Source organism: Orcinus orca, chromosome 6 (assembly GCF_937001465.1).
Source record: "Orcinus orca chromosome 6, mOrcOrc1.1, whole genome shotgun sequence".
Lineage (NCBI taxonomy): Eukaryota > Metazoa > Chordata > Mammalia > Artiodactyla > Delphinidae > Orcinus > Orcinus orca.
The window spans coordinates 36,838,716-36,854,349 of record NC_064564.1 but is presented as its reverse complement, the minus strand read 5'-3'; the positions used below and the strand labels follow the sequence as shown (position 1 = coordinate 36,854,349).

General features: G+C 37.9%; 1 long non-coding RNA gene across 1 annotated transcript; it reads right to left on the bottom strand.

Moving 5' to 3' along the window:
* Window positions 1–2,873: 2,873 nt before the first annotated feature.
* LOC117197849 (uncharacterized) lies at window positions 2,874–11,202 on the bottom strand. Its single transcript, XR_004478754.2, has 3 exons — window positions 4,067–11,202; window positions 3,594–3,667; window positions 2,874–3,431 (listed from the first exon to the last, which is right to left on the bottom strand). It is a non-coding gene; the product is annotated as an uncharacterized LOC117197849 (long non-coding RNA).
* Between the last annotated feature and the right edge of the window lie 4,432 nt (window positions 11,203–15,634).

Here is a 15,634-nt window from a genome sequence, read left to right as displayed (position 1 = left end):
ACACCAGTCAAAGGTAACACAAGAAAAAAAAACCGCAGACCAATATCCTTCATGAATATGGGCGCAAAAGTTCTAACATTTTAACAAGTTGAATCCAACAATATATTAAAAGAATAATACAACATGACCAAGTGGGGTTTATCCAGGAATGCAGAGTCATTTTAACATTTGAAAATCAGTTATTATAATTCACTATATTAGCTAAAAAAACAAGAACAAACAAATCATATGATCATCTTAATAGATGGAGAAAAAGTGTTTGACAAAATCCAACATTCATTTCTTATAAAAACTTGCAACAAACTAATAGTAAAAGGGAACTTCTTCAATCAGATAGAGCGCACCTGCAAAAAACCTGTCTGACGTCATACTTAATGGTGAAAGACTGAATATTTTCCCCCTAAGACCTGGAATAGGACAGGGATGTTTTCTCTCACCACTTTTATTTAACATTGTACTAGGGGTACAGTTGGACAAGAAAAATAAATAAAAGGCATCCAGATTGGAAAAGAACAGGTAAAACTGTCTTTATGTGCACACAAGTGCATCTATCAGAACATTCCATCAAAATATCAGATGGAATTTGAAAAAAGAAATAAACAAAAAAAACCAGTAGAACCAAGACTTTGGCCATTTCTTAAAAAGTTAAACATATATCTACCATATGATCTAGCCATTCCACTACTAGATATTTAAACAAAAGAAAAGGAAATATTCATCCATGCAAAGACTTGTACACAAATGTTCATAGCCACTTTATTTGCAAGAGCCCCAACCAGGAAACTACCCCCATCCGTGGGTAAATGGATAAGAAAGAATGTAATATATCTACAGAATAGAGTACTCCTCAGCAATAAAAAGGAATGAACTATTGACACACACAACAACATGGATGGCTCTCAATTTTTCTGAGTGAAGAAACCAGACAAAAAGAGAATAAATATTTGTATGATTCCATATATATTTTAAAAGTCTACATTTTTTAGAATTGGAATTGTTGAAAGGTGATCAAAAGGTACAAACTTTCAGTTACAAGATAAATAACTACCAGGGCTGTAATGTACAGCATGATGACGGTAGTTAACACTGCTGTGTGATATGTAGGAAAGTTGTTAAGAAAGGGCATCCTAAGAGGTCTCATCACAAGGAAAACACGTTTTTCCTTTTTGATTTCTCTTTTTGTTGTATCTGTGTGAAATGATGGATGTTAACTAAACGTATTGTGGTGATCATTTCACAATATACGTAAATGAAACCATTATGCTGTGCACCTTGATGAAATAAAATTTATATTTTAAGACTGGACAAGAACAAATTAAATATAAAATTCTCTTTGTGTGTCTGTTTGGGCCTCCTCCCTCCCTGATGTGCAGTGTGCATCTGCATTACACATTAACCAGGGCTCCTCAGAGATGGGAGAGCCTGCTCAACCGTAAAGATCTTTTTTTTTCCTTTCTTCTGATGCTAGTAATATAACTTAAAGAATAGCGTTCTTTCGCAGCTCTGTGGGGGGTCATGGTGACTTGCTGCTTGCTTTGTACGTGCTTACCTGGACTATGTATCCTTGGTGAACTTTATGTAACATATCAGTATGTCATTTTGATGTATGACCCTTTGTCTCAAAAAGTGTATTCGACTTCCAACAGGTGGAAGAGTTCTCAGAGCTTTCTGAGAATCTGCTTCCGTGGTTATGATTCTCAGTTTGGTTCTAATAAAATTCCCTTTTTTTCCTCTTAACTTCATAGTCAATTGAATTTCTTCAACAACCTTAAATTTATACTGTGATGTGGGTCAACTCTATCTCAATAAAACTGGGGGAGGGAGTCTCGGAAATGCAATTTATATGGACAGAAAGCACATCGGTGGTTGCCTGGGGTTGAGGAATGGATGGGGAGGGTAGGGAGGGCCTTTTAAACATTGAGGTGAAAATTAAATTAAATTAAATTAAATTAAAAAGTAAACGCCAGAGTGAACTAAGGAGAAGTCCTAGAGGACATTAAGAGATGTGATTAGAGGTAATGCCCATTCCAGGCAAAGGTTTGCCTTTCTTAGCATTTCCTCATCCTGACGTGTTTATTAAGGAGGATGCTAAAAGCTGAGACAATTATATTAATGATAATTATGGGTGTATTTTCTACAAGCAGACGGTTTGTGGGCAAAACAAAAGAAGGGAATGGGAAATGAAGTCTCTCCCTCATGCGCTTCTTCCTAAAATAAAATTCTGCATTATTAATGTGGTAACGCATATTTTGGAGGGTAGCTAGTAATCTTTGCTTTAGTGGAATATGTATTTTCTAGGAGATGTTTAATAGGAAGATAATTCTTGTAAGCTCCTTGCAATTATAATGCATCTTTATGAAAAATTAGAATTTTTAATATTCAAATACTTTAAATATCTCTCAAAAAAAAAAGAGAGAGATATGATTCTGCCACCTGTGTCTGCTAACTGGTGCTTATTGAAGTTGGCTCCTACCCTCCCACAAAGACTGCATGACAGGGGCCTTATCCTTCTTGATGGTCACATTTCAAAGGAAAGGCTCCGTTTGAGAAAGACATTCCTGGGTTGTAGAAGATACATATACTTCTCAAAGAGACAGGACAAAGGACTTACAATTGCAAGTTTTCTAACATAAATGCTCTAAGAAAAGGGAGATGGGGGCTTATCAGGTCTTGGCTGGAACAAACAGTAAATTCTTTTGGCAGCCTGGGTTTTTCCAGGCAGGAACTTAGGGGGGCTGGGTCAACCCAGGGACACAGCGTTAGGCTACTAGGAGCCAAGTTAGAGTTTGGTCAAGTCTCTTAGTGTTGGGGATTGGATGGAGTCTTCGTGTTGAGAGATTTTGCAATTTTCAATACATATGTCAAACATCAAATTATACACTTTAAATGTGTACAGTTTATTGTCTGCCAATCATACGTCGATAAAATTGCCTTAAAAAAGAAAACACAGCATTGTAAATTAACTATATTTCAATTAAAAAAAGAAAAGGAAGGAAAAGGAAAAAGTCTTGTTGGTTGAGATCTCAGATGGAGGAGGGAACCAGAAATTCACCTTCTTTCTTGATAAAGAGTTTCTTTGCTTTGGGACCAGATGTGACCACGGCATAGGGTTAAAAAATACCTTGCTCAGACGCAACATTTCCTAATGTTCTCAGAAATAACTTAGTGTCTTTGTAAACAACAATAGCCCCAGGATCCAAACCTTGGCTTAAATTGATCTGATGGACAATTTGACTTTTTTTCTTACCAAAATGGAAGATTTGCAATACTTCCTGATAATTTGCTCTCGAAATTTAGCATAAACTGTGCCTTAAGAAGCGGCATAAGTGCTTTTGAATTTCATTTTTTGAATAGGTAATACATTCACATGATTCACACATTAAATACGTATAAAGCTCCCCCTCCTGCTCTTCATCCAACCAACTCCCAGCCTGCGAGAAGATAGTAAATGCCATTAGTTCTTTGTATATCCTTCTAGAGTTTTTTATGCATGCGCACTCTACTCTATACCACTGATCATTTTGTCTACCATTACGCCAATACCATGGTGTTTTAAATAGTGTAGCTATATAATAGTTCTTGAAATCATGTACCGTTAGTTCTTCAACTCTGTTCTTTTCCAGACTTGTTTTGGCTCTTCCAGGATCTTTGCACTTCCATTTGAATTCTAGAATCAGTTTAGAATCAGAAAAAAAGCATGCTGAGATTTGGATTGAGATTGCATTGAATAAACAGACACACACACACATTTTTGCTTCTCTATACCACAAATGAAGAACGCTACTCATAGGTGTCTTAGAAATTATTTTAAGTTAAATTCAAAAGATACTGAAAGATAGTACATTCATACTATAACAAATTCAAAAATAGTGAAAAGTATGTCCCATCCCACTCACCCCCCTCTCCAACTCCTAGTCATGCAGTTTTTGTCCTTAAAGGAAATCTCTGTTACCAGTTTCTTGGGAATGTTTCTGTGTTTATTCTCTGCATATTTATATCCTCTTCCTCCCCATTCCCTGCTTTCAGCATGAATGGGAACACATCATACACACTGTTCTGCTCTTACTTTTGTCAGTGTCCAGTGTGTTCTGGGCTTGCTCCCTGTCAGCACATATGGCTCTGCCTTGTTCTTTTTAATGGGTGCACAGTCCTGACCTCAGTGCTTTAAAGCCATGTATTTCTGTGATTCATCCTCCCTTTGCTTAGCTCTGGAGTTTGTGAGGACACAGGCTTGACTTTGGCAAGCTGGGTATCAGCTCAGTGCCACTTTTCTATTCCACCCCATCTTCTTGTGCACTTGCGGGTCCAAGCGACTGTGAGTTTACTGAGGGCAGGGACTCCAGTCTCCATAGTTATATCCTCCACCACAGGTAATGTTCTACAAAGAGCAGATACAAAGAGAGAACACAGCACAAAGTTTAGATCCAACCAGCTTCAACTTTGTAGAGCAAGCAAGAGGGACTCAGCAAGAATTAGCATCCTTTCAATTAGTGAGAAGGTGGTGTCTTACGGACAGAGTCTGCATACTTGAAAGGCTGCTCTGAGGTCGGTGATAACACCCCTCTGTTTGGGGGTTCATTTATACGGAGTGTTTGTCTTCTAGAACTTCCTCCCAACACCCTTTAGAAAGGATTTTGAAAGTAGTGGAAAAATCAGTACGTGCAGCCACCAACAGGGAAAAAAGCCAGCCACAGTTATTCATGGTCATTTTAACAATCAAGCCATGTTTGCCCTGCGGGTGAGGGGGAGAGAAAACAGGCCTGTGTGAAGCATTTTCTACAGCAGAGCTCAATTGACCTGTCAAAGAAGGCTGGGTCACTTCTCCCGCTGAGCCCCCTCTCTGGCAGTGTGTGCCTTTGTTGGGAGCCAGCTGGGCCCCCAGACTTTGGCAGTGTTCCTTTGGACAGAGTGATGGAACAGCTGTTCATTCATGAAGAAAACTGGCCGTCTCCATAACAATCAATGTTAACTTGACTCCGTTGAGATGTCTGAGTGGCCACTGGGTCTCCTGGCCTGGCTGCCATCATGCCTGTGGCTTTTAATTGGGTCCCTTGAGTGTTTGCAGGACCGTGAAATAGGCATGACCTGGGTCAGCTCCCCACTAGAGTTGGGACCCTTGAAGTTAAGGAACCTATGGATGAGGCAGGGCGGTTTTCTGAGTCCCTTCCAAAATGATTTTGAAACCGACGGTGTGTGTGTCTATAAGATCTAGCCTGGAGGAAAGTGCTGTGTTCAGTTTGTGACTTACTCTCTTGGTGGCCAGCTTTACATGTTGTCTAGCTTTTACCTTTGTTTTATTACTTTATTAAGTAGCTGTCACAAGAACGGGGACCATTTCCTCCATATTTGGAATCTTGTTTTACTTGATACCTCTAGATATGTGTCCTAGGGGCAGGACAGGAATAAAGACCCAGACATAGAGAATGGACTTGAGGACACAGGGAGGGGGAAGGGTAAGCTGGGACGAAGTGAGAGAGTGGCATGGACATATATACACTACCACATGTAAAATAGCCAACTAGCAGGAAGCAGCCGCGTAGCACAGGGAAATCAGCTCGGTGCTTTGTGACCACCTAGAGGGGTAGGAAGGGTGGGAGGGAGACACAAGAGGGAGGAGATATGGGGATATAAGTATATGTATAGCTGATTCACTTTGTTATAAAGCAGAAACTAACACACCATTGTAAAGCAATTATACTCCAATAAAGATGTTAAAAAAAAAGAAAAAAATCATTATATGTGACCCAAACTGGAAAATAAAGTGAATAATAAAAAAACTAAAAAAAAAAAAAAAATGTGTCCACTTTAGAGATAAGAGCCTTGAGAATTAAAAAGTACGGACAGTTTTTACCCTTCAAACAAAACTGACATATTTAAACATTGGTAATCAGTAAGATTTGTCAGTATGCCTTTCAATAATCATCATAGTATTTACAATATTTATAAATCATAAACATAAATGCACATTGCAACAATTTATTGACAATGTCCTATAAACCTAAATGCACCATGAATGCAAAATAAATTATTAGAGTTCATGAGCAGTACTTGCACCTGTTGAATTTTTTATGACCTTCAGCATTCAGCCCCCTGCTCAAAGAGGAGAGCAGCTTTGCAGTAGATTTTGCTCTAGCTGAGGACTCAGGTTACTGAAGAATTTCAGTTTAGGCCTTAGTGGATCCGCCTCTTCTTGGTTATTGTAAAAGTCCACAAGACTTTGTTTCCTTGATATGCTAGACATTTGTCTTGATAAAGCTCCATCAAGGGGGCCTGAGAGAATCTCCCTGGAAAGAAAACTACAATTTGTTGATGATAAGGATGAAGGTGAGGGTGATGATTACAGTGATATAGGCATTGTGAGATGGCCGTAGCTTGAAGAAGCTCATGGCAAGGGTGACAAGCCACAGCAGATTTATGGAACCTGTATGCACTTACTCAGTGGTATGGGCTGAGTTGAGTCCCCCTCCAACTTCATGAAGCTCTAACCCCCAGTGTGCTTGTATTTGGAGATGGGGGCTTTATGAATTAAAGTTAAATGAGGACCTAAGGGTGGGGCCCTGATTTGATAGGATTAGTGTCCTTTCCTTATAAGAAGGGATGCCAAAGAACTCTCTCTCTGTCTGCCATGGGGGGACACAGTAAAAGAGGGAGAGAGAGAACACAAACCTGATCATAACCATACTGGTGTTTGTTTTTAACCAGTTGGTAACATTTTAGTGTTTCTTCTCTTTCTTTTTTAAGAGAAATAGGACTTGAATAGATGTATGTCCAAAGAAGAAATACAAATGGCTAACAACTGCATGAAAATATGCTCAACCTCACTAATCATAAGAGAAATGCAAATCAAAACCACTGAGATGTCACCTGATACTTGATAGTAGGATGGCTACTATTAAAAGAAAACAAAACAGAAAATAACAGGTGTTAGAGAGGATGTGATAAAACTGGAACTCTTGCACACTGTTGGTGGGAAGGTAAAATGGTACAGCTGCTAGGGAAAGTAGTATGGAAGTTCCTCACAAAATTGAAAATAGCACTACCATATGATCCAGCAATCCTACTTCTGGGTATATATCCAAAAGAACTGAAAGCAGAGTGCTGAAGAGATATTTGCATACTCATATTCATAGCAGCACTACTCCTGATAGCCAAGAGATGGAAGCAACCCAAGTGTCCATCAACGGATGGACAAATAGACAAAATGTGGTATATACAAGCAATGGGATATTATTCAGCCTCAAAAAGGAAGAAATCCTTGCACATGCTACAACACAGATGAACTTTTAGGACATTATGCTAAATGAAATAAGCGAGTCACAAAAAGACAAATACTGTGTGGTTCCACTAGTCTGGGGTACCTAAAGTAGTCAAATTCATAGAAAAAGAAAGTATAATGGTGGGGCTGGGGAGAAGGGGTAAAAAGGAGTTGTTGTCTAATGGGTACAAGGTTTCAGTTATGCAGGATGAAAAAGTTCTGGCGATCTATTTTACAACAGTGTGAATATACTTAACACTACTGAATTGTACAGTTAAAAATGGTTAAGATGGCACATTTTATGTATATATATTTTTTTAACCACAATAAAAAAATACACTTAATCCTGGATTGATGAGTATAACGGCTACCAAGGTACTGTGCAAAGTGCTCAATGTGCAGAATCTCATTTAAGTTTTTGTAGTTCCTGCATAGGAGGTGATAATAACCCCACTTACTGAAGGGTTTATTTGGGGTTGGCATTGTTCTGAATGTTTTGTATGTAACTCCTTTAATCTTCACCACAATCCTAGGAGGTTGTTCCCTCCATTTTCCAGATGAGAAAACCGAGGCACAGGGAAATTGTCACTCAACCAAGGACACAACAGATGGTAAATGGCCGAACAAGGATTTGGTTTGGGCTTCTCCTGTTATTTAACCCCTTTCATAGTTGTCATGTGGCTAAGAGAGATGTTGTAATTTGGCCAATGTCATATAGTCGTAGTGACAACTCTGGGATTTGAATCCAGGATTTTAAACCCAAAGCTGATCACAACAACTTGGTGTTTGTTTTTAACCAGTTGGTAACATTTTACTGTTTCTTCTCTTTTTTATTAAGAGCAGATATTTGATGAAATATGCATCCTCAAGAAGTTGATAGGTTGTATATAAAAAGATGTTTGATTTAATTGTTTTTTCTAGGCTTTGAGTTTGTGTATTAACTTTTTTCCTTTTTCTTTCAATGGTGAATTTACCTCATGCTTGTTATAAAACGTTCAATCAGTACTGAGGTCTGCAGGATGAAATTTCTAGTTGTCTTGCCAGCTCCTCCAAATGCCTGTTCTCAGAGGAAATCACCATTAACTCTTGTCCTTCCAGATGTTCTCTCTTCATTTTTCTATATATGTAATAAGTAGAATAGGTTTAAATTTTAAGTTTGTGGTTTTAAGGTTTTTAATTTTTTATTTGACAAATAATTAAAGAACAAAAAGTAAATATTCGTCAATTACAGTACAACTGTAAACAATTATTAAAAGTTATATTTCAAAGTCCTCTTTCTTTCCAAGCAACACTTTTCCCCCAAGGTAACTGTTATTTAAATTCTGTGCATTTTATTCCTATTTTATCCACATGTATAGGGTCAAGTTTCTATATCTATCATCTAACTACAAAATTTTATATTGATGAAATATAATTATGTTATATATTTTTATCTTCAACTTGCATTTTGCATGTACCAACCTGAGAAAATGTATTATAGACATTTTCTCAGGTTGGTACATTTAGATTGAATTCTTCTTTTTTTTTTTAAACTACTTTAATAGGGACTTGCCTGGTGGTCCAGTGGCTAAGACTCCACTCTCCCAATGCAGGGGCCCCCCGTTCGGTTCCTGATCAGGGAACTAGATCCTACATGCCGCAACTAAAGAGCCAGTGTGCTGCAACTCAGACCCGGTGTAGCTAAATAAATAAATAAATATTTTGAAAAAGTAAAGTATAAACTACTTTAAAATAAATCCATAATATCATGTTGTTTTACCCCAACATATTTCAATATGCATCTTTAAAACATTAGAACATTTTTCTATTAAAAAGCACGTCTAACAAAATAAGTGGTAATTCCTTGATATCGGGTAATACCTAGTCTATATTCAAATTTTCCTAATTGCATAAAAAATCAGGGATTGCATTAAAAATGTATTTTTATAATGTTTGTTTGAGTCAGGACCCAAGCAAGGTCCACATGTTTCATTTCATTGTTCTGTTTCTTTAGTTTCTGAATCTGCAGCATATACCCCCTCCCCTTCTTTATACATGCTTTTGTCCCACAGAATGTTCTATGACTTATCTGTTTTTTCAGGGTGTTATTTAACTTTTATTGCACCTTCGTATTTCCTCTGCATTGAAAGCTATATTTAAAACTTGATTAGATTCAGGTTCAGTGTTTAAGGTATGACTAGTTCACAGTTGGTTCTGTGCTGTGCAAATCATAATTGCATCCCCTCAGGAACACATAATGTCTGTGTGTTCCACTTTTAGTGATGCTGAGATTGACTGACAGGTCCAGTAGCTGAAGGATAACAGGTTTGAAGACATAAACACTTTGTTCTTCTCTGACACTTAAGTTTTGGGTTTCCCTCTGACTTCCTGAGCATTGAATCAATGGTTGTTTGAAAGGCTTGACTGAGAGATACAGGTCTTTACGAATTTCAAAAGCCCTCTCTTGAAATGGCAAGAGCCAAGACCTGGTTGACTCAGATCACTTTAGCCATTGAGATGATATGGAAAGAATATTATGTAAAGCCATTCTCACCTGGCAAGAATAGGGAAGGCCTTTTTGATGAGGGAAGGACTGAGTAGATGGCTGCGTGTGTTAAGGGTGAGTGAGAGGGGATGGGGTGAGGTTGAGGTGGTGGGGAATAGAAAAATCAAATAGATCTGGGTCAATCTGAAGCCTTTTTGGTTAGTGCCCCCTTCCCCCAGGTATAGCCTAAAGAAGATTCAAACTTGGCATTCCACATATTCAGCACAGGAGATGGGAGGTTTCTATTGAGACAGGATTCAGTTTTCATGGTTCATGACTAGAGGGGATCCTGTACTGAGGGCTGGGAGGCGGGGTATGGAGGTTAAATTAAGCTATTTTTGGTTAATGGGAACCTTCAAGTTGGCTTCTGGTCTTTCAGATATGACTCCTGTAGCTTTGATAACTTCCTTGCTTCCTAATATGATATGATGTTCAGGCTCATCTCGTACATTTCCTGTCTCAGACTTGGTATCAGTGATTTTTCCAAGGAGCCCTGGTTCCTTTCAATGGAAGATGATTTGGAGAGTAACCAAGGTGCTGGAGGTCCTCACTGCTACTGGGGTTGTCATTTTTTACAAAGCTTTTTCAGCAGAAAGACATGGAAAAAAATGGTTTATTTTGTTTTATAAAAAGTATGTCATAGTCTCAAAGTGATGTTTCCAATTCAAATGTAGGGCTACAGAGTTTTACTTAATCTCTCTTATTTTACATCTCCATCCCTTCTCTTTTTATTATTATTTTTTTTTTTTGCGGTACGTGGGCCTCTCACTGTTGTGGCCTCTCCCGTTGCAGAGCACAGGCTCCGGACGCGCAGGCTCAGCAGCCATGGCTCACGGGCCCAGCCGCTCGGCGGCATGTGGGATCCTCCCGGACCGGGACACGAACTCGTGTCCCCTGCATCGGCAGGCGGACTCTCAACCACTGCGCCACCAGGGAAGCCCTATCCCTTCTCTTTGACCCTGAGAATCCTGGTTCTTGAGAACACTGAAGATGTGGAATTTGGAATACCACAAAATTGCCTATTTGTTTTACCCACAGAGAAAAGTTTCAAAATAGAAACACTACCAACTATATGATATGTGAAAAAAAGTTTAAAAATATGTTACAGTTTTCACCTAATTTCTTTAATTCACTCTCCTTCCTGGTCTCCCTCCTTCCCTGTTCATTGAGCTCCTCTCCTGCTTCCTGGGATTAATTGGCAGCATGTAAGCCTTTGCCTCTGGACTCTGCTTTCTGGGGAATTCAAGCTATGATATTTGTCAGAGAATGTGTATTCTAAGAAACGGTGCCATTTTACATAGGAACCCTGAGCATGACCGAACCTTATCTCTGTCAATCAGATAAATACAAATAATCTCATTGATTTAATTTGCATTTCTTCAGTGATGAAAGAAATTGAGTAACTTCATATATATTTTTTGGTCACATTTTTTTTTTTTTTTTTTGGCGGTACGCGGGCCTCTCACTGTTGTGGCCTCTCCCATTGCGGACCACAGGCTCCGGACGCGCAGGCTCAGCAGCCATGGCTCATGGGCCCAGCCGCTCCGCGGCATGTGGGATCCTCCCGGACCGGGGCACAAACCCATGACCCTGCGTTGGCAGGCGGACTCTCAACCACTGCGCCACCAGGGAAGCCCCTTGGTCACTTTTATTCTTACTTTTTCTGGTCCTTTGCCCATTTTCCTATGGGGCTGTTTGTCCTTGTTTATTGATTTATGAGCACTCTTTATACTAAGGAAATTAGGCTGTCATGTGTTGCAAACATATTTTTTCAACTTGCATTTTTTTCCTTAGCTCTGCAAAGGATTTTAATTTTCACTTAATCAAATCTGTCAATTGTTTTACTTATTTATTTGCTGCAGGCTTAAATAGGTCTTCTCTCCAAGACTGTAAACATATTCTTAATGTTTACTTCTATTCCTTTATGGGTTTTAGTTTTTACACTTGAATCACTGATATATCTCAGTATTATTTTGATATGAGGCACTCTATAATTTTACCTAATGAGATGTATAAAGTCCAAACTGTATTAAAGAAAAATGTGCCTCAAGATAACACACTGTCTGGGTATAAATTAATTTCTGACCTGCAGTGTCAAAAAATTAAAAAATCAGTGATCTATTTCTTGAAAATTTATTCTAAAGTAATATCTTTTTTAAAAAATAAAAAGTTATATGCATGGGGCTTCCCTGCTGCCGCAGTGGTTGAGAGTCCGCCTGCCAATATAGGGGATGGGGGTTTGTGCCCCGGTCCGGGAGGATCCCACATGCCGCAGAGCGGCTGGGCCTGTGAGCCATGGCCGCTGAGCCTGCGCGTCCGGAGCCTGTGCTCCGCAATGGGAGAGGCCACAGTGGTGAGAGGCCCGCGTACCGCAAAAAAAAAAAAAAAAAAAAGTTATATGCATGAACACTTTTCTATACATTTTACTTACAATATGAAAAATTAAAAAGAAACCATGTTTAATAATAATTAATTGTGTTATTTTAACTTGAAATGTTTCCTTTAAAATTTTAATTGTCAAACTATATAAAAATATGAAAAATACATATACATTATTGTAAAGAAAATACAACATTGTATTTATCCAATGATTTCAATATATAGTGCCTTTATATGAGGGAAAAATGAAAATGGACAGGGTTCACCCTGAAAGTCTGAGGGTTTTTTTCCTGTTTTTGATTTGCATTATTGTTACAATGTTTATTGATGCAATAGTTTTTTTTAAATCCCATATTTATAATATTATAAATATCTGTAAATCATAACTGAATGAAAAGTTAAAAATGCCTTTTAGGCGACTGAGAAAAGAGTAACCACAATGAGAGAAGCAAGAAGAGCTACAATCCTGCAGCTTGTGGAACGAAAACCACATTCGCAAAAAGACAGACAAAATGAAAAGGCAGAGGGTTATGTACCAGATGAAGGAGCAAGATAAAATCCCAGAAAAGCAAATAAATGAAGTGGAGATAGGCAACCTCCCAGAAAAAGAATTCAGAATAATAATAGTGAAGATGATATAGGACCTTGGAAAAAGAATGGAGGCAAAGATCTAGAAGATGCAAGAAGTGTTTAACAAAGTCCTAGAAGAGTTAAAGAAAAAACACCTAGAAGAATTAAAGAACAAACAAACAGAGATGAACAATACAATAACTGAAATGAAAAATACACTGGAAGAGCTCAATAGCAGAATAACTGAGGCAGAAGAATGGATAAGTGACCTGGAAGACAGAATGGTGGAATTCACTGCCGCAGAACAGAATAAAGAAAATAGAATGAAAAGAAATGAAGACAGCTTAAGAGAGCTCTGGGACAACATTAAATGCACCAACATTCACATTATAGGGGTCCCAGAAGGAGGAGAGAGAGAAAAGACCCGAGCAAATATTTGAAGAGGTTATAGTCAAAAACTTCCCTAACATGGGCAAGTAAAGAGCCACCCAAGTCCAGGAAATGCAGAGAGGCCCAGGCAGGATAAACTCAAGGAGAAACACACTGAAACACATAGTAATCAAACTGACAAAAATTAAAGACAAAGAAAAATTATTAAAAGCAACAAGGGAAAAACAACCAATAACATACAAGGAAATTCCCATAAGGTTAACAGCTGATTTCTCAGCAGAAACTCTACAAGCCAGAAGGGAGTGGCACTATATATTTAAAGTGATGAAAGGGAAGAACCTACAACCAAGACTACTCTACCTGGCAAATATCTCATTTAGATTTGGTGGAGAAATAAAAAGCCTTACAGACAAGCAAAAGCTAAGAGAATTCAGCACCACAAAACCAGCTCTACAACAAATGCTAAAGGAACTTCTCTAAGTGGGAAACACAAAAGAAGAAAAAGACCAACGAAAACAAACCCATAATAATTAAGAAAATGGTAACAGGAACATATATATTGATAATTATCTTAAATGTGAATGGACTGAATGCTCCAACCAAAAGACACAGGCTCGCTGAACAGATACAAAAGCAAGACCCATATAGATGCTGTCTACAAGAGACCCACTACAGACCTAGGGAAACATACAGACTGAAAGTGAGGGGAAGGAAAAAGATATTCCATGCAAATGGAAATCAAAAGAAAGCTGGAGTAACAACACTCATATCAGATAAAGTAGACTTTAAAATAAAGAATGCAACAAGAGATAAGGAAGGACAGTACATAATGATCAAGGGATCAATCCAAGAAGAAGATATAACAATTATAAATATATATGCACCCAACATAGGATCACCTCAATACATAAGGCAAATGCTCACAGATATAAAAGAGGAAACTGACAATAACACAATAATAGTGAGGGTCTTTAACCTCTCACATACACCAATGGACAGATCATCCAGACATAAAATTCATAAAGAAACACAAGCTTTAAATGACACAATAGACTGTATAAATTTAATTGATATTTATAGGACGTTCCATCCCAAAACAGCAGATTATACTTTCTTCTCAAGTGCACATGGAACATTCTCCAGGATAGATCACATCCTGGGTCACAAATCAAGCCTTGGTAAATTTAAGAAATTGAAATCATATCAAACATCTTTTCCCACCACAACGCTATGAGATTAGAAACAAATTACAGGGAAAAAATGTAAAAAACACAAACATATGGAGGCTAAACAATACATTACTAAATAACCAAGAGATCACTGAAGAAATCAAAGAGGAAATCAAAAAGCACCTAGAGACAAACTACAATGAAAACATGACAATCCAAAACCTATGGGATGCAGCAAAAGCAGTTCTTAGAGTGAAGTTTATAGCAACACAAGCCTACCTCAAGAAACAAGAAAAATCTCAAAAAAACAATCTAACCTTACACCTAAAGGAACTAGAGAAGGAAGAACAAACAAAACCCAAAGTTAGTAGAAGGAAAGAAATCATAAAGATCAGAGCAGAAATAAATAAAATAGAAACAAAGAAAACCATAGCAAATATCAATAAAACTAAAAGCTGGTTCTTTGAGAAGATAAACAGAATTGATAAACCATTAGCCAGACTCATCAAGAAAACGAGGGAGAGAACTCAAATCATTAAAATTAGAAATGAAAAAGGAGAAGTTACAACAGACACCACAGAAATACAAAGTATCCTAAGAGACTACTACAAGCAACTCTATGTCAACAAAATGGACAACCTGGAAGAAATGGACAAATTCTTAGAAAGGTATAACCTTCCAAGACTGAACCAGGAAGAAATAGAAAATATGAACAGACCAAACACAAGTTTTGAAATTGAAACTGTGATTAAAAATATTCCAACAAATAAAAGCCCAGGATCAGATGGCTTCACAGGTGAATTCCGTCAAACATTTAGAGAAGAGCTAACATGTATCCTTCTCAAACTCTTCCAAAAAATTTCAGAGGAGGGAACACTCCCAAACTCATTCTACATGGCCAAAATCACCCTGATACCAAAACCAGCCAAAGATACTACAAAAAAAGAAAACTACAGACCAGTATCATTGATGAATATAGATGCAAATATCCTCAACAAAATACTAGCAAACAGAATCCAACAACACATTAAAGGATCATACACCATAATCAAGTGGGATTAATCCCTGGGATGCAAGGATTATTCAATATATGCAAATCAAACAATGTGGTACGCCATATTAACAAATTAAAGAATAAAAACCATATGACCATCTCAATAGATGCAGAAAAATCTTTTGACAAAATTCAACACCGAGTTATGATAAAAAATCTCTAGAAAGTGGGCACAGAGGGAAGCTACCTCAATATAATAAAGGCCATATATGACAAACCCACAGCAAACATCATTCTCAATGGTGAAAAACTGAAAGTATTTCCTCTAAGATCAGGAACCAGACAAGGATGTC